The 8,626-nt window shown below is 36.2% G+C and overlaps 1 protein-coding gene across 1 annotated transcript in view; it reads left to right on the top strand.

Moving 5' to 3' along the window:
* The first annotated feature begins 1,262 nt into the window (after positions 1 to 1,262).
* Positions 1,263 to 8,626, top strand: part of LOC120777068 — a 72,561-nt gene continuing 65,197 nt past the window's right edge. The window contains exon 1 of the mRNA XM_040108194.1: positions 1,263 to 1,317. The gene's annotated coding sequence lies outside the window, so the exon portion shown is untranslated. The remainder of the gene's footprint in view (positions 1,318 to 8,626) is intronic.

The following is an 8,626-nucleotide window of genomic DNA, read 5'->3' as shown; positions in this document are numbered from 1 at the left end:
AATTGATCGATCAAAATTAAAATAGTGATACCGCTTTATGCCTAAAAAGCAACTGTTAAGGTTATTATAGCTATTTTTATTGTTTCTATTAAAATAATCACGAAACACCAAAAAACAAAAGAGTTTGCATCCGACTTGCCAATCGGAAGCGACGGCATGGCTGCGATGTCACTTGGCCATAAGAACGTTTGAATAGTAATACCAAATTCCAAATGTGCCTTTCACATTGTGGAAGCTGTGATTAAAATGAAACAAAGAGTCTGCACAATTGTCAGTGTTGATTAAAGTAGCTGGTGTTGTTCGGGTGCAGAAAATGATAAGACCTTCTTGTCGCGCTAAAACCAAATGGAGAAGCAGCATAGGTTCACTTGAAGCTTCAAACTGACGCGAGTATCCGAAGCGTTGAAACGACTGTCGTGTTTTGATATTTATAAAAATTGAATTGGAGTATTAGAATTTTGTAATCAAGTTGAAAAATAATAACTAATAAGTTAAATGTAGGCATCAGGGAGTTTATAGTTGATTAAGCTATTTGTCAGTAAGAGTTTGCGACATTATGGATCGCCATCAAAACTCTATATTAATATTCCAATTGAAAATTTTTCCACGCAACAATAAAATTAATCATTTGCAACACTGTTTCCACTCCTCTAAGAAACTCTCCATTTAGTTACTCAAAGCTTTCCCCCATACACGGTCTCCCTTTTGACGCACGAACTCAACATTTTTGTCATTAACATTTCAAATTTATCACATTTAATTACATTTAAACTTATAATGCGATTGCAAATTTGCCAGAGTTTGTGTTCATGCATATTTTCACAGCTAAAATGCTTTACCAGGAATACTTTGTGAATAATTTGTACTTGGCCCCTCCTGCCTCCTGCCATTTGCTGTAATTAAAAGTGAAAACTGACATAACTTCAGCACAAAAATGTGTAAATTTGCGCAAATATAAATATGTTTGTGTATGTGTGTGTGTGTGTGTGTGTGATAAAATTAAGAATTCATATGCAGTGTTGACGCCTCAACTTAATGCTGCCAACACATTTACAGTTATTTCGAATAATTTCGAATTCAAAAAAGCCACGTAAGAAAACAGTTGCGCAGTTTACGCACGTCTACTCGCTTAAATATTCACAAATTGCTGCAAAGCACAAGCCCACACATACACACACATACTGCGAATATGAATGTGCGACTTAATAATTGCGCGTGTGTTGGTGAGGAACTATTTCGCCTGCGGCAAGCGGCACTCGAGACAAATGCTTGTGGATTGCCAGCTTGCTTGTGTGTAAACGATACTTTCTTATAGCAGTAAGTACTATACTAAAAAATTTAACCACGTGCCAAACACACAAATTTACTTCCTCTCAAGTGCAAGCACACAATGTTGCGCATACGCCATGTAGCACCTGTTCCAGTGTATGAAACAGCAGCGTACAGCAAGGGCAGCTCAAAATTGTTGTTGAAATTTAAGACTTTTGCGGTACTTTTGGCATATTTTTTGCATGTAAGCTGAGGAAATGCTTTTATATATAACACTGGTCTGCAAAATATTTATTTTCTTCGTGTTGTGATAGCTCACGCTTACATTCTATACTTTTCTATAATTATATTCGTGCGTTTTCTTTCTAAAAATTTGAACGCTTTTTAAGAAAAACATGTAGCATAGTATTATTAAAAGTGTTGCCAATCTGAAGCTATAGAATTTTCTCATCGTTTTGGAAATTTTTGGACTCCTATCCCAAAAGAAAATGCGGCGAAAAAGCCAAGAATGAATCAAGCAAATTTTTGATGCCCTATACCCTGTTATAATGTGAAACCTATTCCAGTGCGGGCATTCGGCATACACTGGAGCATGTGGTATTCCGAAAAGGCAAGGTCTGGGCCATAATAACTCACTCTTATTATAAAACTTCACAGACGCAATTTTTCAAGGGGTCTTGAAACATGAGTCTAAGCATTGTCATTGTGGAGAAATGTTGACACTTGTCTATTCGCAAAGCTCGGACATTTTTCGGCAATCGCTCTTCACAATTTGATGAATTTTTGTCGGCGGTACTCCTTATTAATCATTTCACTTAGTATAATTACAAGCTCATAATCTTGAACGCCCTTCAGATTCCACAAAATTCAGAGCATTATCTTGGCGTAATCGCTATTCGGATTTGCCAGATTTTACATATGTATGATTAAAAAAAAATATTTTTTTAGACACAAATTTCGGCATATTTCCGTGAAAACATAAAAAAAATGTTAACCCTTCACAAATACAAAATATTCCTTACAAAAACTTTTATCGGTCAGTGTGTGCAATTATTGGAATCTGGCAACGCAAGTGTTGCAATCTGGCAACCCTAGTCCTACAATCTGCCAACTTACAACTTTATTATAAAGTTTGACATTTTTGATGTCATACTTATTCAAAACGTTTTAACATACGAGCGCTATTTGTGTTGTTTACAGTAACTTAAAATATTCACCTTGGCCAAAAAATTTAATTAAATCGCAAATATTTGCCAGCGATTTTTTTTTAGAACTTTCAACATGGATTTACTCATCGAGCGTGTATCGATGAACATAATTCAGTTTTTGGCGATGAAGTTCCATTAAGTGTCGATGATATAGTGATTTCAATAGAATTCGTAAATTGGTCCAAGACCAGTTTCGTGAAGGTCGTCCAAAATCAATTGTTGTTCTGGAGACTGTGCGCAAGCTGATGCTGAAAGATCGTCATATGAGCTATCGTGAAATTTCGCCAATTAAAGGCATTAGTGGAGCTGCATACATTAAGTAAAAAAAAGGGTCCGTGTCGAGAGAAATGTTGAAAAATACGATATCTGTAGTTCGAAACACGTCTATGAAGTCCTGAGAAAGTAAAGATCAATCGACTGCAGGGGTGTTTCAAGATGAGCCGAAACCAACAAAAGTTGTTCGCGCACGAAGCACTTCCAAGTAAATGGCTACCTGTATTTTTTGGAACAACTGGATATATGGAACAACAAGTGAGTACTGAGTGGTAAACAACCGTTAGTTTGCCATTTGTCTTCCAAGAAATCAGGAAAATCAACTGCCGAAAACGAATCACTCTTCACAACGACAATGCAAACTTTCACACATCTACTGCATCAACTGCATTTTTGAGCAAAACATTGATTTGTTGTGTTATCCAACGTCCTTTCTTGTCTACAAATTCCTGCTTTCAATTCCCGTACGTAAACAATAAGCTAATCGGTAAACGTTTTTCGTCACGTGAAAAGGCAGTTGATGCGTTCAGAATGCATGTTTTAGAGATACCTCAATTAGAGGTGTGGATTTGAACAATTTCTTTGGATATTGCCTTGAACAATAAGTCATGGAAAATTTCGTAAAGATTTCTCGACAAATCTCGACAATATCTCGAAAAAAGTTTTCTATACAAGCACTTGACTCCGACCTATCAGTTTGTATGACAGCTATATGCTATAGATCCGATCAGAACAACTTCTTCGGGGATGGCATCACTGCCTTAGGCAGTAATCCATACCAAATTACTTAATGATTTCTGGTCTAGCGAGTTTTTACGGCAGATATATGCTACAGTTATCCGAAACAAAATCTAAAGAGTGATTAATTTCGCTGTTCTCTACTTTTTTTTTAAGAAAAAACTTAATTACGAAAGAATATTCTTTGTGATCTTTTTTTGAAGATTATATCCTTCAGATGATGGCCGCGACTACGTCCCAGATTTCGAGCATTTCGACTGGTAATTGGCGAATGATACGCGTGATGTTTTGCTACAAAGCCTGAGTCGAAGCGGGATTGACTGCACTGACTTTAGACTTGACTTATCGCCACAGGAAAAAGCCTACCGGTCCAAAACCCAAAACGTGAACTTATGTACTCACCGAAGTGTTCGCCGAGACCACGAGATTCAATTTAAACAATAATCTTTTTTGAATAAATGTGGACCGATGAATCCACTGGGCGCCAAACCACATCAAACCGTTAATTTTTCTGGATAAAATGGCAGCTGTTTAATTTCTTTAGGTTGTTCTTCGTTGCAAATATTGCTTGTAAACGTACCCATTGAGCCAGCAATGGGTCTCATCGCTCAAGAAAATTTGAGTCGAAACCTTCGAATCTTCTTGGAACATTTCAAAGTATATAGAGCGAAGTGTTGTCGCTTGGGAAGGTTGAGTGGCTACAGTTCTTGTACAAGCTGTATTTTGTATGCTTTCAATTTAAGATTTTGACGTAAAATGCGCCAAGTCGTTCCATACGTCAGTCCGAGTGATACATAAGGAAATACCAAACATTACTGAACAAAAATAACATGACAGCTTAGCGAGACTAATACACGATCTGTTAAAAAAAGGTTATTGAAAAATGTACCTGTACTTGGATCATCCAATATATCAAATTTCGTAGAGATACCTTGTCAAATAAAAAAAAACTTTTACACAAGGACTTTATTCCAATTGTTTCCTTTGTATGGCTGGCTTTTGCTGTTGTAGTCCGATAGCGACCATTTCAACAAATAAGAAGCTTCTTGGTGGGAAAAAGACGGACGCAAAGACCACATTCGATTCTTATCGATATATTAAAAACTTAGGTACTATGCCGCTTATATACAGATTGACCGACAGACAGACAAACATATTTGAAATAGCTGTTTCCTTTCAGTATCCTTTTAATAACAGAAAAATTGGAAAAATGCGCAGAGAGTTTTAATAACATTGTAGCAGCAATTCCTGAAAATGCGCTTACTGAATTAAGTGCGTGTCTTCGATAAAAAATTTTAATGCTGAGCCTGACTGTAGGCTACGTTTAGGTGCGTGACTACGATATAATTATTTTTGTGCAGAGCCTCACTGTAGGCTACGTTTTTCTTAGAATGTTTTGCATCTCATTGATATTAATGCAAACCTTTCTCTACATTTAGGGTGTGAGAACGGTGACTTTGAGTTAAATATTCAAAAAAGTATTTGCATTTAAAACGTTTGCAATAATGAAAATCAATAGACCGAACCATATATTTGTTGATGTCTTCTTGTGTACTTTTCGTTCTTAAAAATACTTTTTATGTGTCTAATAAAAATATATTACATTTCAATTTTGGTTGCTTTCAAGCCATGAACTTGAGTATCTGTAATGTTATGCTTTTTTTCTCAAGTGCACCGCAGGGTTTATTCAGCTCTTTCTAATAATTTTTAATAACATAAAGCAATATATTTACATACATACAAACATACATATGTGCATATTTTAATTCGCTTATGCCAGCTAATTTTACTTTCTGTGCGTCGAAGTCAAAGGAAACCCCAAAGAGATTTATCATTCATAGCTTGCCACATCTCTACATCCTGCCAGCTCGGCAGTGTTATCTAGCAAAAAAAAAGAGGGAGAAAAAGAAAATCGTAAAATAAATTCATAGCCTGCGGTTGGTGCCCCACTAAGCTGCCGACTTGCTATTTGCGGCTACATTTCTTTTATTAGCCAGCTTAGATATGCCCATTGACAAAACGAACATGCGTAGAGATTTTAAGGATAACGCAGACGAAGGCTAATACTAGTGAAATGTCAACGCACACACACAACGAGTGAATTTATGTATGCGAGTGTGTATGTATGTGTGTTCAGGAGCAGTTATGACTTTAAAATTCACACATGCACTCAAACTCACACTCACTTTCATGTACATATGTATGTGCGTCCTTAAAAATGGACACAACTGCTTGTGTGTTTGTGTGGCATACTTCTGTATGCGTGTAAATACATACATACATACATACATGCGCGCAGACAGCAGTTGATATGCTGGTATTTGCTTTGGAAATCTCTATCCACTAATAATATCCTTACATGCTCACGCTTGTCTTGCGGGAATTGTAGTGCGCAAAGCAGAAACAGATGTAAACACACACACAGATTTATATATGTTTATGTATACACACGTCTGTGCTTATATGTGTTATCGATCGGCTTGTGATTTCATCGTGTTTTTTCGCATCTTTTTACAGTTGTAAAATGATCCCCGTTGTACCTTGCTGCAAGCACGTACAAGGATACTTTGTAGAAATTTCTGCTTTAATGCTTGCACACCTATATGAATGTGTGTGTGAGTGCGCGTGTATGTGCAACAATGGCCTAGCTCCACTTAATGCTCTTGCTTTTCAATTTCCTAGAATTTTTCCGCTTAATTTTTTCTACTTTCCTTTAGAATTATGTTAACTGCGCGTGTGTGTATGCGTGTATGTGGGTCAATGCGCAAGTGAAACTGTTTTGTGCTTATACTTTTATCTCTCAATTTCAATGTAATCAATTTTTGTTAAAAAAAATTTAAGGAAATCAAATTAAAGTTTTTTTTATTTTAAAATATTTTTTTTTACTCATGTTGCCAAAGAGTCTAAGAAGAGAAATGAAAATACATTAGAATAGATGCAGAGTTACATTTTATATAACAAAATTTGATATTTTATATAAAAAGCGCCAACTTCGTCTCGTCAAATAAAAAGTTTTCCGTACAAGGACTTTATTTTTATCGGTTAGTTTGTATGACAGCTATATGACTTCTTGGACCGATCTGAATGATTTTTTCCGAGATTATAGCGTTACCTTGAAAAATAATATGTGCTAAATTTCGTGAAGATATCTCGTCAAGTAAAAAAGTTTTTAGTACAAGGACTTCATTTTGATCTGTCAGTTTGTATGGCAGCTATATGAATCCGTTGATCGATCTAAATGATTTCTTCACAAATTATAGCGTTGCCTTTGTAAATATTATGTTTTAAAATTCGTGAAGATATCTCGTCAAATAAATAAGTTTTTAGTACAAGGACTTCATTTTGATCGTAAAGTTTGTATGCCAAATTTCGTGAAAATATCTCATCAAATAAAAAACTTTTCAGTACATTGACTTCATTTTGGTTGGTCAGTTTGTATGGCAGCTATATGATTTGGTGAGTCGAACTGAACCATTTCTTCGGAGATTATTGCGCTGTCTTGAAAAATAATGTGTGCCAAATTTCGTGAAGATATCTTATCAAATAAAAAACTTTTCAGTACATTGACTTCATTTTGGTTGGTCAGTTTGTATGGCAGCTATATGATTTAGTAAGTCGAACTGGACAATTTTTTTGGAAATTATTGCGCTGCCTTGAAAAATAATGTGTGCCAAATTTCGTGAAGATATCTCGCCAAATAAAACTGTTTTCCATACAAGCTTTTGCTTCCGATCATTCAGTTTGTATGACAGCTATATGCCGATATTGGTGGCTCCGACAAATGAGCAACTGCTTGCAAGGAAAAGAGCATGTACACAATTTCTGTTCGATATCTCTAAAACTGAGGTACTAGTTAATGTAAAAAATGTAAAAAATGACAGACAAACATGGCTAAATCAATAAATTTAGTAACAAAGTTAATATACACTGTTCAGTGTATAATGACGAAGTAAGATGAGCTATTATATATGTTTATGTCTGAGTTAACTAGACTAAAAATAGATATCTTGATAAAATGTGGACACATCTTCTTCGGCACTTTGAAAAAGTTGGTATTGCAAATAGACCAAATAGGACAATGATCAGGCCTCCGAAATGGCGTTAATCGAAAATATATAAAATGATATAAGTAAGCCACAATCTAAGAATGTATATCTTTGGAGTCTATCATGTACGGTTTAAATTTTGAAAAAGTAGGCGTGCCCTCCATCGAATCTCCCTTTAAAGATTTTTGTTCACATACATATCTCCCAAACTACTGAAGCTTTAACATTAAAGTATATTAGCAGTGTTTTGACCACCATCCTCAATACACTCCAGAATTGGGCATCGCAAGCCTGTCTGGGGTTGAGCTTTGAGAACACGATCTGCTTGAGTTTATGAGAAAGCATAAAAATTCCTTCATGTAGGTTCACTTCCATAATAGGACTCTCTCTCATGGACCTCACTAAGTACCTTGAGGTAGTCTTCAAAAGCAAAGTACTGTGAAAGCATAATGTGGAAGAAAAAGTGAAAGAGACTGCCTGAGGGCTATATGTATCGATAGTGTGGTTACAGAGTCTGTTAAAATTCGCCTCAAGCGCAGGCATCCCAAAGGGCTCCTTATGGACCTCGTGACTAAACTCCATCCGGTATCGCGGGTGGATCATCGGTTCAGATTTCTTCAAAAATTATGCCAGTGAGAATGTAACCGACAATAGTGACCGTTATCGCGCCATTATAACCGACTATTTGATGCCTGGAATGAATTGAATTGAAGCTCGTGATCTCGGCGATATTTGGTTTCAACCAAACGGCGCCACTTCCCTCACATCGCATCAATCAATGGATTTACTGAGAAAACACTTCGGTAAGCAGATAATTTCACGTCTTGTGTCGTCGATTGGCCATCAAAAACGTGTGATATCACACGATTAGACTTTTTCCTGTGAATAAATATAAATTTTTAAGTCTATGCGGACAATTCCACTTCGATTCGGTCCTTGGATCAAAACATCACTCGTGTTATTCGCCAGTTACCAGTAGAAATGCTGGAACGAGTCATCGAAAACCAGACTCAACGGATGAACCATCAGAAACGGATGAACCATCAGAGACGTAGCCGCCGCCAACATTTTAAAGAGATTATCTTCAAAAAA

Source organism: Bactrocera tryoni, chromosome 5, assembly GCF_016617805.1.
Source record: "Bactrocera tryoni isolate S06 chromosome 5, CSIRO_BtryS06_freeze2, whole genome shotgun sequence".
NCBI classification, from domain to species: Eukaryota; Metazoa; Arthropoda; class Insecta; order Diptera; family Tephritidae; genus Bactrocera; species Bactrocera tryoni.
The sequence above is the reverse complement of the archived record's forward strand: the minus strand, read 5'-3'. Positions and strand labels throughout refer to the sequence as shown.